The sequence below is a fragment of the Narcine bancroftii genome, chromosome 3 (genome assembly GCF_036971445.1).
Source record: "Narcine bancroftii isolate sNarBan1 chromosome 3, sNarBan1.hap1, whole genome shotgun sequence".
In the NCBI taxonomy this organism is placed as follows: Eukaryota; Metazoa; Chordata; class Chondrichthyes; order Torpediniformes; family Narcinidae; genus Narcine; species Narcine bancroftii.
Genome location: NC_091471.1, coordinates 154447781 through 154461993, shown reverse-complemented (window position 1 = coordinate 154461993; position 14213 = coordinate 154447781). Strand labels below are relative to the sequence as shown.

Below are 14213 nucleotides of genomic sequence, written 5' to 3'. Positions count from 1 at the left end.
AGAGGTAAACAATTCATTGATCATTGGGAATCAGAGGTGGGGAGGGTGAGCAAATTTACATTCTTGGGAGTCACTATCTCAGAGGATCTTTCCTGGACCCAACACACCAATGACATCCGTGAAGAAAGTACGAAAACGCCTGTACTTCCTCAAGAGTTTGTGGAGGTTTGGTTTAACATCAGAAACCCTGGCAAATTGGTGGAAAGTATGCTGACCAGCTGCATCACGGTCTTGTATGGGGATACCAATACCTCCGAGCATAAAGCCCTCCAAATGGTAGTGAACACATCCCAGGGCATCACAGCAAAACCCTCCCCACTATTGAGTACATCTACAGGGCACACTGCTGTTCGAAAGCAGAAGCAAACATCAAAGACCCACACCACCCAGCACATGCTTAGTTTATGCTACTACCATCAGGAAAGAGGTATAGGTGCCGTAAGACTCATACCATCAGGTTCAGGAACAGCTGCTACCCCCTCCACCATCAGACTCCTCAATGACAAACTCAATCAGAGACTCATTTAAACTTGAGCACTTTATTGATTTTCTTTTTGTTCTCTTTTTTACTGTCAGCTTGTTTACATTTTATCTGTTTACAGTTCTTTGTTTACATATTTTACACTGTGTGCAGTTTTTGTTTTGCTTTACCAATTGGTGGTAATTCTGACATGCCAGTAAGAAAAAGGAATCTCACGGTTGTATGTGATGTCATGTATGTTCTCTGACAATAAATCTGAAAACATTTTTAATGTGAACAAAAATGTTGTATGCCTAGGGATTAGGAAATTTTAGAATTCTGTGGAGCAAGGTGAAAGATTTTGAAATGGAAATGGTAGATAGAACATGAGTAATCTAGTGAAAAGTAACTTTAAATGTTTTTGTAGAAGTGTAAAAAGGAACATATTGATAAAAGTTAATGTGCAAATCTCACCAAGTAAGATAGAAAGGATTGTATTACAAAATAAGAAAATGGCAAATAAATAAAATTTTGGATCCTCCTTTGGGAGGAACTGCTCTGAAGGGAATGAAAAAAATAGGTACGAGTTTCTCGTGTACTTTGTTTAAATTGATACAACTGAAACGTGATTAAATCCCAGGGAGGTAGTAAATGGAATGGTTATTGTAATCCAAAATGCTAGAGATTCCAGACTGTTTCCCAGACATTAAGAACGAGTGGATGTAATTTCATAACTTAAACCAAGAAGAGAGGGAAAAAAACTGAAAGACCAGTTAGTCTAACATCATTAGCAGGGAAAAAGCTAGTAGCATCTCTTATGGAATGGTGAAAAAACACTTGGAAAATAATATAAAAGGATTGGGCTAAGTCAGCATGGTTTATAAAAAAGAGATCCCGACTGACGATCTGAGTTTTATGTTCTTCCTAGCAGAATAGATAGAATAAACAATGTGTATGTTGTTATTGAGACCTTGAAAAGGTACCTTACAAAATCAAAATTTAGAGTTCATGTGATTAGATATAGCAGGAAGATGTGAATTGAGAATTGGTTAACAAAAAGAAGGAATAATGGATCATTTTTAATGACGGAGACTGATTTGTGAGATGCCACCGAGATAATTGTTGGAGCTCCAGGTGTTCACATTCAATGTAAAAGAGTTTGATCATAGATTCTCAATGTGGGGCGTGGTTTAGCTGGATCACTACGGTTATAGCTCAGGGTAGAAACACCAAGGGAGTGTAATCGACACTGACTTTATTGGGCTGCCCTTTATAGGCAGCTGGCTGTGTCACCATTGGAGTGTGGCTTGAGTGAAGCTACCTGCTGATTGGTTGTCCCGGATGCGCAAGCCCAGATTGGACCCCCTGCAATCCGCTGGCTGTGAATTGCTGATTTGACCTCTATTCCTGCAGCCTATTTGAGCAGACGTCTCATCCCACGTGCTGTCTGCCTCATTGTTGTATTCTACCACTGCTGTGTTGGCCCATGGAGTGGGTCGTGACCCGCTACTCCACCGCTGTCCCCCTCCCCACTGAACTGGCAATTGGGACACTGTCTTTTGGTGGCCGACTCTTGTGTCATGGGGTCGAGTGAGTAATTGGCTGGTTAACGTCCAAGTGGGCCGGTTTCAGCTGGTCGAGCATGAAGGTCTCCTCCCTGCCACCAATGTCCAATACACAGGTGGAGCTGTTGTGTGTGACAACATGGTATGGCCATAAGGCTTTTGAAGGGGTGGCTGGTGGGACTCGTGTTGGACAAAAACGTAGTGACAGTCTTCAAAGTCTTTGGGACAAAGGTGCTGGCTTGCCCATGAGCTCTGGGTTTAACTAGGGCTAGTGAGCCCAGGCGCTCGCGCATTCGAGACAATGCAGCCGCTGAGAGCTCCTTTAAGTCCTTGGAAGCTGCCACAAATACTCCCTGAATGACTAGGGGTGCGCCATAGACCAACTCTGCAGAGAATGCCTCGAGATCTTCTTTTGGGGGGGAGCGGATGCCTATCAACACCCAAGGGAGTTTGTCTGCCCAGTTCAGTCCGGTAAGTCGGGCCATCAGAGCTGTCTTCAGGTGCATGTGGAATTTCTCCACCAGCCCATTGGCCTGCATGTGGTATGCTGCGGTGTGGTGGAATTGATTCCCCAGGGCATTTGTTAAGGTGGTCCACAGGCTGGAAGTGAATTTGGCCCCCCCTATCAGATGTTAAGTGTTCTGGGACCCTGAAACTTGCCACCCAGGTGTTCAGTAATGCCCATGCAAGTGTCTCTGTAGAGATTTGTGGTAGCAGCGCCACCTCTGGCCATCTAGATATCCGGTTGACTAAGGTCAATAGATAGCGTGCACCTCTGGATACCGGTAGGGGCCCCACATGTGCATGTGGCTGAAACGGCGGTGTGCTGGTTTGAAAGGCCGCAGAGGGGCTTTAATGTGGGTCTGGACCTTGGATGCCTGGCACTGAGTATGTTTTGGCCCACTGAGTGACCTCTTTACAGAACCCGTGCCAGATATACCTGTTGGCCACCATTCTAACTGGAGTCCTGATAGAGCAGGCGAGTTTAGATTCAGTCCACAATTTGGCTCACCCCACTATGTGACTGGAATGAAAGCCACTGTTTTAATTGTACCTAATTGACTTGTTATGTGTACGGTTGCAAAACTCCAAAGGAAATGGGCCAATAACAATTTTTCTCAAGCAAAATATTTCAGTATCAATTGGATCTAGAGCAGTGATTCTCAACCTTCCCTTCCCACTCGTATACCCTTACTAATCGCAGAACACTGATGGCATAGGGATTACTTAAAGTGGTATGTGAGTGGAAAGAAAAAGGTTGAGAACCACTGCTCTAATTTTTTGCACTGGAAAGCTTTGGTGAGATGATGCATATTTTTCACAGAATTATGCAGGTATATATAAATTCTATAATGAAGTTATTTAAACAAGAGTTGATGAAATATTGTTGAGCTACATGATTAAAGCAGATAAACTGCTCCCTGTTTTGCAGCTGTTGTTAGTCATTTTAAAGTTGGATTCCAAGTACATGTATTCCCTCTCAATGTAATTAGTTGGCTATGCTGGAGCTGAATGTTAATCAAATGCTTCATTAATCAAGGGGGAACAGTTGCGATGGAGCTGTGAAAAGCGAAAAGAAAAATTAATGGAGATGTAGTTTATAAAATGTTACACATGCCATTTGTTGTTCTTTTTATTGTCACAACATCATGCATTAAAAATGTAATATACATGATACACATTCATATACCTGATACACTTCAACTTTTATCTGCCATAAGGCAAACAGTCACCCCATGAACATTGCCTGGCACCCCTTGCTGTGGGAGAAAGAGAAGAAAAAGAGAGTCCCTTCCAAGATGCTCAGTGTCTTTGGATTCTGCTGCCACACAGACTCCAGTTCAAACTATTGGCAAACCAAGCTTCAGATCCAAACTTCTGCCTTGATCAGGAAGCCTTCCATGTCCAGGAGCCCTTCTTGCTCCCAGCACCCTCTCTAATCCTGGTAACAATACCTTGTTCTTGGACCAGTCTTCAACAGTCCACAGTTGTTTAGGATATTTGTCCACAAGAAGCCAGCATCAGCGGCTTGCATGGGTCTTCAGGTTCTGAGCCCCTCACTGGTCCACTGCTGTGGTCACTGACCTGTAGGATTGATTCCTATGCTTCTCCTTCTCAAAAGGTAGAGTTCTCCTTCTTCCTGATCCTCTATGCTGGCCTGCTCCCAAAGAGTTTGCAGCCCTGTGTCTATGCTCCCATTCTCCCAGGTCTGTACCAGTGGCAGCAATGCTATTACAGCAGCTTCAGCTGCACCACCGTTTTTTTTTTTTCATTTCACTTCAAGTCACGCAATTTAAATTCCTTTTGTACAACACTAAGCATTTCTCATCTTCACATTATGTAAAATTATTGCAGTAGGGTGGGTACATATAAGGATTACAGGATATTGCTAGAACATTTTAGCCATGAAAAAGGTTTGGATAGGCTGGTGTTGTTTTCTTTGGAACAAAGGTGCTGAAGAGAGATTTGTTTTAAAGGAATATTTGAAGACCAGAATAGACATAAAGTGGAAGGTCTACTGGGAAAGATTCCTTCTCTCATACCTCTAAAATCTGGACCTACAGAAGGGATCTCAAGACTTGGAATCAAAATTCATTGGAACGATAAGTAAACCAACTCTTGAAATAGATGATCTGAACTCTGCTGTGAGTGGAGATCACCAAAGGGCAAACTTTAAAATAAATAAATAGATAGATCATGATGCCCTGAAAGCCCATTTGAAGAAGGGCAATGTCCCGATTTTGTCCAGGGAATCTCTAGCCCATGACTGCTCAAATTGGAGGTCGACTAATCAGGGTAATATTGAGAACCTGGAGGTTATGCATTGGGAACAGTGAGAAGGCCTACTTAAGGAGTGAACCTCATCCTGCTTGTATTGGCCCCTTCGATTGGACAATGTGGTTTACTTAGAACCCATAAAACCAGAGTGGAAAATGTCACCGTGTATCTTGAGGCTCTGCCTGAGAAGATGTAAATTGAATCATTGAAGGGACACATTTCTCTTGCTAGAAGTTCCAAAAATCAAAGGAAATTGATTTTAAATAGATTGCAGTGTTTCTTCATTACCTTTCAATCATTCTTCATTTACTTCAAGGTGGTCGGTGGCTGGAACTTGCTGCTGGAAAGAGTAGTGGAGACAGAAACCCACAGTTACTTTCAGGATGTCGATCAAAGTGCTTGCTTTTACAAGCTTGCAGGACCACAGACTTGGGTGCTGGAAGGAAGAATCAAGTTTGATTGAGCTTTTTGGGATATAATGGACAAATTGCCCGAGTGGCCTCATTCTGTTTTTTGTAAATTTTCTGTTATTAAATCAAAAGAACAACAACTTTTTTTTTGTGGTCAGCTTGGTTTGATCCTTTTCTCCACATCTCTAACTTGGGTTGTAACATGAGAGTTCAGAATTTATCTTTCATCACCTCATTTTAAGTTGACTCGGCCATTGTTATATTTTTTGTTTTTTGTTAAACATTCTCTCAATGGACCTCTCCATGGGCAGAGTGGTTAATATTGCAGTTCTTTCTTTGGCTTGGCTTCACGGACGAAGATTTATGGAGGGGGTAAATGTCCACGTCAGCTGCAGGCACGTTTGTGGCTGACAAGTCCGATGCGGGACAGGCAGACGCGGTTGCAGGGGAAAATTGGTTGGTTGGGGTTGGGTGTTGGGTTTTTCCTCCTTTGCCTTTTGTCAGTGAGGTGGGCTCTGCGGTCTTCTTCAAAGGAGGTTGCTGCCCGCCAAACTGTGAGGTGCCAAGATGCACGGTTTGAGGCGATATCAGCCCACTGGCAGTGGTCAATGTGGCAGGCACCAAGAGATTTCTTTAGACAGTCCTTGTACCTTTTCTTTGGTGCACCTCTGTCACGGTGGCCAGTGGAGAGCTCGCCATATAATACAATCTTGGTAAGGCGATGGTCCTCCATTCTGGAGACGTGACCCACCCAGCGCAGCTGGATCTTCAGCAGCGTGGATTCGATGCTGTCGACCTCTGCCATCTCGAGTACTTTGACGTTAGGGATGAAAGCGCTCCAATGAATGTTGAGGATGGAGTGGAGTCAACGCTGGTGGAAGCGTTCTAGGAGCCGTAGGTGATGCCGGTAGAGGACCTATGATTCGGAGCCGAACAGGAGTGTGGGTATGATAACGGCTCTGTATACGCTTATCTTTGTGAGGTTTTTCAGTTGGTTGTTTTTCCAGACTCTTTTGTGTAGTCTTCCAAAGGCGCTATTTGCCTTGGCGAGTCTGTTGTCTATCTCGTTGTCGATCCTTGCATCTGATGAAATGGTGCAGCCGAGATAGGTAAACTGGTTGACCGTTTTGAGTTTTGTGTGCCCGATGGAGATGTGGGGGGGCTGGTAGTCATGGTGGGGAGCTGGCTGATGGAGGACCTCGGTTTTCTTCAGGCTGACTTCCAGGCCAAACATATTGCAGTTAATGCAATGTTATAGCATCATCGACCTGGGTTTGAATCTGGCAGTGTCTGTTTGTCCATTATCCCCATGACCTGTGTGTGTTTTTCCTGGGTGATCTAATGTACTCCCACTCTCCAAAATGAACGGGATTGGTAGGTTAATTGGGCGACATTGATTCAATGGATGGGAATGGGCTTTGTGAATAGTCTCAAAGGATGCTTGATATATGGATAGAGTATATTTGTGTCTATCCAGGATTACTCAGTAATTTTCCTCCATGGGATCTTGGGAAGCTGCAGCAAGTAAAACTTGCATTTGTAAATTTTACCTGTAGGAATAACTCTTTCTCACTTTATTTTTATGTATGATTATGCCAAGTAAGAGCATGTTATAGTTAGTATGAAGTCCATGAATAAATCTTTGGCCTGTAAAGATACTTGAGTAGCAATGAGATAGCAAATAATGCTCAATATTTTTTCAATGATCAGATAGTGGAGAGTGGAATTAAAGAATGAGTTTCATTAATTGGAGGATGGGAAGAAAGGTATTGGTTAAAGATGATGTGTGGATCCAAAGAGACATAGAACATTGGTGTACTGATGACAGTGTCAGCAAATGTTTCTTGTGCCAGGGCTGTATAAGCTTTACTATGGACATAGACACAGATTCACAGGATGGCTAATGACCTAGATTGAAGATCATCTGCACCAGGAGACAATTGGAAAGGAAAGATGAAAATGTGTTGTCCTTTTTTTTGTATCTTTTAAGAGAAAATTTCTCTTTTTTCAACTATCCTCTCCGAAACATCCTATCATCCTACAAACATGCAGCTATTGCATATCTAATACACTAGGGTAAGAGGGCATACTATTTTCTTTGGACGTGGTGGAAAAATAATAATTATTAATACATAGAATTTGTAGTTTTCATGAAGATTCCTGGACATGGCCATGTTTTAGATTTATTGACAAATGTGCATTAAATGCTTCAGTTGCAACCACAAACATATTTGAAGTATGATGTTGATTTAAGGACCATGCTTAATGGGTATTAATGTATTCTAACTGTGCTTTCATGAGCTCTGAAGGTTGGTGCATGTACCTGACCAAATAAAAATCAAGTTTTTATTTGGCTGATTTGTACTTGTAACCTTTTTCATTTTTGTGATTTTTAATCTGATTTATTGGCTTGCATACGATTCTGGTGTATGTCAGGCCTTATCTCTTGCGGTAGTGTGGAGTAGTTTAGCATGGATTCCAGAACTAAATTTCAATTGACTTTTTACAATTTTTTAAAAAGCCACACACATTATCTTTTCAAAATGAAGATGGAAAAAAATATCTGCAGAAATTCTGTGCAGCTATTCAAATTTTGCTATCAGATTCTTGTAAAGTAGGGTTATTACTGGATTTTACAACTCTGCATCTTATAATTTATGTAAAATGTTGCAGATGCCAATAATTGTAAACAGGAAATGTCAGCGTGGGAAAAGTTGGATACAATCAACATGCCAGCACAGAAGATATTTTGAAGGTGAGTAAGTTAATAAGCACCTTTAAAAAGGAATACCTTTCCAGTAAATTGTCAAATTTGTTTAAAGCATTTAAATCAATATTCACCATTTTTAGATATTAATTTCAGAAAGTTTATAATTAAGTTTTGATCATATGGAGAATCTGCTTTTTTGTTTGCATGTGCTCACTCTCCCTTCTTCATTAACTTTTTCATTTGCCCTTTTTGTCTCAATCCTTCCACTGGTTCAGATTTGTCACATACGTTTTCTGATGCAGAAAAAGGAACTAGAGCGGATCTTTCAGCCTTCAGGTTTGTACTACCATTCCTTACAGTGAAACATGATCTCTCTTAATGCTATGTTTTTGTTCTTTCCCTATACCCCTTCATGTCTTTGTGTTAGACATTTATATGTGACCTTAAATATATAATTTGTTTTTTGTGCTGTCTAATGAGGAATTCCATGAAATTTCTAGCATTTGAGTCTGCGAGCTTCTTGTCTCAATCCTAAATCTTATGCCTGGAGTTAGTGACTCCTCATTCTAAACACTCAACCATGAGAAACTTGGAAAACTGCCTCCGTGTCCATCTCTAGTTATAAGAATTTTCAGAATTTCAACTGGATGTTCTCTCCTCTCACCTCCACCCCCCCCCCCCCCCACCCTGCCATTCTTCTCAACTCTGAATATAGATCTGTTCATCAGTAGTTCTTCTCATGGGACATTCTTGCAGTCTAATGAAATTCTGTTGTACTCTACATCAAGTGTATATTTTCCTGTGTAAGGAGACCAATACTGCACACACTGCATGTCTAATGTAGTTGTAACAGGACATCATTATGAAAATACTTGTCCCCTTTCATGAAAGCTTGTATACCCTTTGCTGCATAATAGTTTGCTTTCAATGACTGGCATACAAACACATCTAAGTCTTCTACATCAGAGGTTCCAAATCTAACATAATTTAAATAATGTGCACCCTTTTTTCAATTTTTGAACAAATTGGGTAACCACATTTGTCTGTTATTTATGTCCATTTGCTCAATATGTCCAAGTTGCCATGAAGCTTCTTTGCATCCTGCTTGAAATTCACAATCCCCTCAGTCTCATAACATTGTACTACTTTGGTTTGCCATTTTGTTTCTTCAAATCAGGTGCTGATCTATCCAGTCCTCCATTAGTTACAACCATCTTTATTTAAAAAAAATCCACCCATTTCTATCTGCTTAATATCCTGTTTATTAATCAATTTTCACTCCATTGCCAGTGTATTACCTATATAACCCCATACCTTGTATCACATTGATCTTTTATGTGGGCTTTATCAAAGGCTTAATGAAAATCCAAGCATACTGTATCCATTGCTTTATCCCCTCTTTTTTAACCAGTTACATCCTAAAAGAAAACTCCTGTAGGTTTTTCAAACATTTCCCTTCCAGAAATCTGTTGATCATTTGTTATGATGGCTTTACCCTCCACTGTGTGGGTTGGACAATGGTGATAGGGAAAAAAAACAGGTATCATCATGAACTCACCGTGGAGCTCAAGCATGATGTTTATGCCCCAGTCCTGCTATCCCGATCTGAAACATCTGGTCATCAAGAGTTGCCCATTCTATTTGCCGAGGGAGTTCATTGCCATCATCCTGATCACAGTGTAATTCCGTCTGAGGCTTGCATCAAGCCAGCACTGGAGGGCCTGAGCACTGTGGTCAGCAGCCACGAGGTAGCACAACCTGATGCTTTTCCGATCATTGTAGGGAACTTCAACCGGGCCAACCTGAGGAAATCCTAACTAATGATCATCAGCATGTTACCTGCGAGACCAGGGGAGCAAAAGCACTCAACCACTGCTACACCACTATGAGGAATGCCTACCGAGCTATCCCATGACTACACCTGGCTGTTCTTGTACTCCAAATGTACAAGCAGAGGCTGAGGACTGCAGCACCAGTGGTGAAGATGCTAAAAGTATGGCTGAGGGAGGCAGAGGAGCGCCTGCAGGATTGCTTTGAATCAGTGAACTGGACCATATTCTAAGACCCCTCCTCAGACGTGAATAAATATACGACAGCTGTCACCGATATCATCAAGACTTGTGTGGATGAGTGTTTGCTCATGCACACGTACTGGGAATTCCACAACCAGAACCCTTGGATTAATCAGAAGATTCAAAGCTGCTGAGTGTGAGATCAAGGGTGTTAAGGCCAGGTCTCGACGGGAAGGCTTGGTACAACCTGCGGAAGGCTGTCTCAGCAACAAAGAGGCAAATCCAAGGGAAGTTGGAGACAGATTATACAAAGCGCGATAAAACACCTTAAATGGCTGTAATGCTTGCTTTGAGAATGAGAATTCAATGGTGCTGGCAAGAATCCCTGCAGAGATTGGCAGCCCTGTGACATCGCTCTCTGAGGCTGACGTCAGAATATCATTGAAGAGGGTGAACCCTTAAGACGTTAGGCCCTGATGGCATACCTGGCAGGGTTCTTAAAATCTGGCCAACTAACTCACCAGAGGATTCACGGACATTTTCAATCTCTCACTGCTGCAGTTGGAGGTTCCCACCTGCTTCAAAAGCCCTTTAATCATTCTGGTGCCCAAGAAGAGCAGTAGCACACACATCTACTCTAATGAAATGCTTTGAGAAGTTGGTCATGACCAGGATTAACAGTATTTGGGTAAAAATTTGGACCCACTGCAATTCTCCTCCCATCACAATCTCTCCACAGCAGATGCAATATCACTGGCTCTCCACTCTGCTCTGGATTACCTAGACAACAGCAACACATGCATTCGACTACACTTCATTGACTACAGTTTTACCTTCAACACCATCATTCTCTCAGTACTGGTCAACAAGCTCCGAACCCTGCACCTGGATCCTTGACTTCCTCATCGGAAGATCATGATCAGTACGAATTTTGAAACAAAGTTTCTTCCTCACCGACAATCACCACAGGCACACCTCACAAGGATTTGAGCTACTCACTTTATGCCCATGACTGTGAGGCTAGACACAATTCAGAGGTCATCTACAAATTTGACTATGTCATCATGGCGTCAGCAAAATAAGACGCCAATGAAGAGCCATTCAGAAGAGAGGTAGATCAACGAGTTGAGTGGTGTCACAACAACAACCTTGCATTAACAAAACCAAAGAGCTGATTGCGGATGCCATGATACAATCACAAAGAAGGCTCGCCAGCGGTTACACTGTTTGAGGAGATTCAATAAGTCACCAAAGACTCTTGGAAATCTCTACAGGTGTACTGTGGAGAACATTCTGACTGATTGCATCACTGTCTGATATGAAGATGCTAATGCACAGGACAGGAAAACACTCCAGAAAGTTGTTAACTCGGCCAGCAACATCACAGACACCAGTCTTCATTTAATCAAGGACATCAACAAGAGGAGGTGTCTTAAGAAGACAGCCTCTATCCTCAAGGACCACACCACCCAGGCCAAGCCCTCTTCACACTGCTACCGTCAGGAAAAAGATACAGGATCCTGAAGACAACCACCCAGCGACACAAGAACAGTTTCTTCCCCTCTGCCATCAGATTTCTGAATGGACAATGAACCACAGACATTGCCTCACTTTATCCTGTTTTTTTTTCAATCTTTTTTATTGGTTTTTATAATAAATATAGTACAATGAAGAAAAGAGAACAAAACTGAAAATACAATATTACATATATATCAAGATAAAACTTCAAACAGTATAAACTCAGTTTTCCCCCCCTCCACTGCACTGGATGAAGACAGAAAAGACATTAAAATAAATATAAAAACCCCACCTATCCTATTCGATGTTTTTTTTTAAAATCTAAGCAGCTTATCCTGAGGGTTGCATATATTTTGTAGCTTTGATTCTTTTCAACTGTATTTCAAGTGGAGCTACGACCCAATCCAATAACTACTCTTTTTTTGGAGTTATTGAACTAGATACAAGGATTTTTTTCTGAACCTACGCAAAAGTGACCTTCTCTCTTGGCTAGAAGATTGGTCTTATTCAAATGGAAAGACTTTAAACCATCAACAGTGTTTCAATGGTTCTCTCATAATATATCTTGTTTAAGTTTAGAAAAAAAATTAGATATCATGTATTTGATTCATCAGTGAAATTTGAAGATGCATGGCAATCTTTTGTGTCTTATTTTCATTTGATGTAAATGTTTTAATTTGACTAGATGACTCTTCCAAATGAGATATAGTCTGACCTTTTTGTTTTTTTGATTCATGGTATGTATCCTATTTTTTTGCACTATTTATTTTTGAAATGTAACTTAAGTTATATTTTTCTTACAACTAACTGGTTTATAGTTTTTTATCCTTTTTTTAAAAGTAGTGGGAGTACATTTGCTCCTCTCTTGTGTGAAGGAATTTGTAGGATTCTTGGAAATGATTGATGTATCCATTACCACCATGGCTACCTTCTTACTTTGGATTCCCCATTAGTAATCCTTGAGGATTTTATTAGATTTCAGTTCCATTGATGTATCCAGGATTATTTCTTACTAATTTCCTCGAGTTCCTCACTTTTATTAGATCCTCGGTTTCCTAACATTTCTGTAAAATATGTTCTGTGAACCGAAGTGTTTGTCCAATCGTTTTGCCATTTTACCATTGCCCATTCTGATTTCTTCCATTTCTGTAGATCAGCACTTGACCAACCTTTTTGTAGATTTGCAGAACACTTTCATGTTTCTTTTAAGTTTGCTCTCTCATCAATGTTTTGGCAATATTGTAGTCCAACTGTTTCTAATCCCTTTTTGGCACTTTCCTTGGGAACCTTTGCATCGATCAATATCATAAAGTTTATTTGGTCATGTATGTATTTTCCTTGTATTTTCTGCTAAGCAAAAATGTTTAACTATAGTTCCAGTATTTGTTCCTTTATATGTTAGCTATTTCTGATGTAGTTTTTTTTAATTGAAAACCTATCTATCACAGACAACTCATTCCTTGTGCTTTTGTTTAGATTTGAAACTTTAATTTCATGTTCAACTACTTCATGTTTTACTTTCGTTGAAGTATTTTCTCATGTTGTTCTTTACTGCGCCTTAAGATTAGAAACTTGCAGCAAAGAAATGGGACCTTTTTTTGCATAACTCATCAGTATGGGACAGTTTATTCCCTAATTGACTGCTCAACTTCAATTATTACAATCGCATATATCACTTGCAGTTTTTTTTTTGTACCATTAAAACCTTTATCCTTTTAAAAATGGCATCTTTTTTACAGACCCATTTTAACTTTTAGCCATCTTAAACATTTGCTGTCAGTGTAAGTGCTGCGCAGTTGATCAGGAAAAGGTGGCAGGCATTCCTTCTGTCTGATAGCCTACAAGTCACCCTTGGCAGGTGTAGTACCTGCAATCTAGGTGACATTAAGCCATGGATTGTATATAGTGGATGGTTTTCACAAGCAGATTCTATAAATTGGAATTTATGATTGTAAAACTGAACACTGGGTAGATGAATCTGCTGATCAATGGTCAGGGTTGCTCATCCAGTATGGACACTGTATCTGAAGAAGGCAACGGGAAACCACTTCAGTATTTTTCTCTTGTATAATCATGAACTCAACATCAACTACGGTCTCAGCTCAAAGGTAGAGCCTTCACAGGAGAAGCAACAACTGCAATTCGGAGAGTCAGAGATGGTGATGGATGAAGAGACATGATTACCCACGCTGAACTGCAAAGCACCTGAATGAATGAAACATTTGCTATTTTGTTATTTATACCCATTTGTTAATACACCTTCTATGCTCATTCACTTCCTGGTGTGATCTAGTCATTCTTATCCCAATCACTTTCCTCTTTTTCTTGTTGGTTCTCTCTAGTACCATGTTTCCCTTCATTTCATCAAGTTTAAAGTTCTCTTTAGTTCTCTAATTATTGGATTTATTAAAACTCTAGCCTCAGTGAAGTTCAGGTGTTGTTTGTCCAAATGGACAATTCTCCTTCCCCTGTATTGATTTTTCTTGCCTGATCAAAGTCTAGTTCATTCGTCTAATTGATCCTATTAATCTTGTGCCAATTTGCATGCGGTTGGGTAATCAGAAGTTCTCTCTTTATAGTTCTGACTTGCAATTTAGTGTCTAGTTGCATAAATTCTCTCAGCAGACCCTCTTTCCTAGGTACCAACAACATACTGTGGACTGCAACAACTCGATCTTTCCCCTTCTGCTCTGAGTTTCTCTTCAGCCTGGAAGAGATGTCCCTTATCCTGGCACCAGGTAGGCAATAGAGCCTTCAGAT

At 40.8% G+C, this 14213-nt stretch overlaps 1 protein-coding gene across 5 annotated transcripts in view; it reads left to right on the top strand.

The window, feature by feature from the left end:
- lin54 (lin-54 DREAM MuvB core complex component) overlaps positions 1-14213 on the top strand; it is a 113696-nt gene that overhangs the window by 25194 nt on the left and 74289 nt on the right. For 4 of the 5 annotated variants that reach the window (XM_069925452.1, XM_069925449.1, XM_069925451.1 and 1 more), the window contains 3 exons: positions 7887-7968; positions 8199-8259; positions 14093-14191. The gene's annotated coding sequence lies outside the window, so the exon portion shown is untranslated. Of the gene's footprint in view, positions 1-7886; positions 7969-8198; positions 8260-14078; positions 14192-14213 lie in introns of all 5 variants that reach the window. The other variant, XM_069925450.1, reaches the window with a different exon arrangement.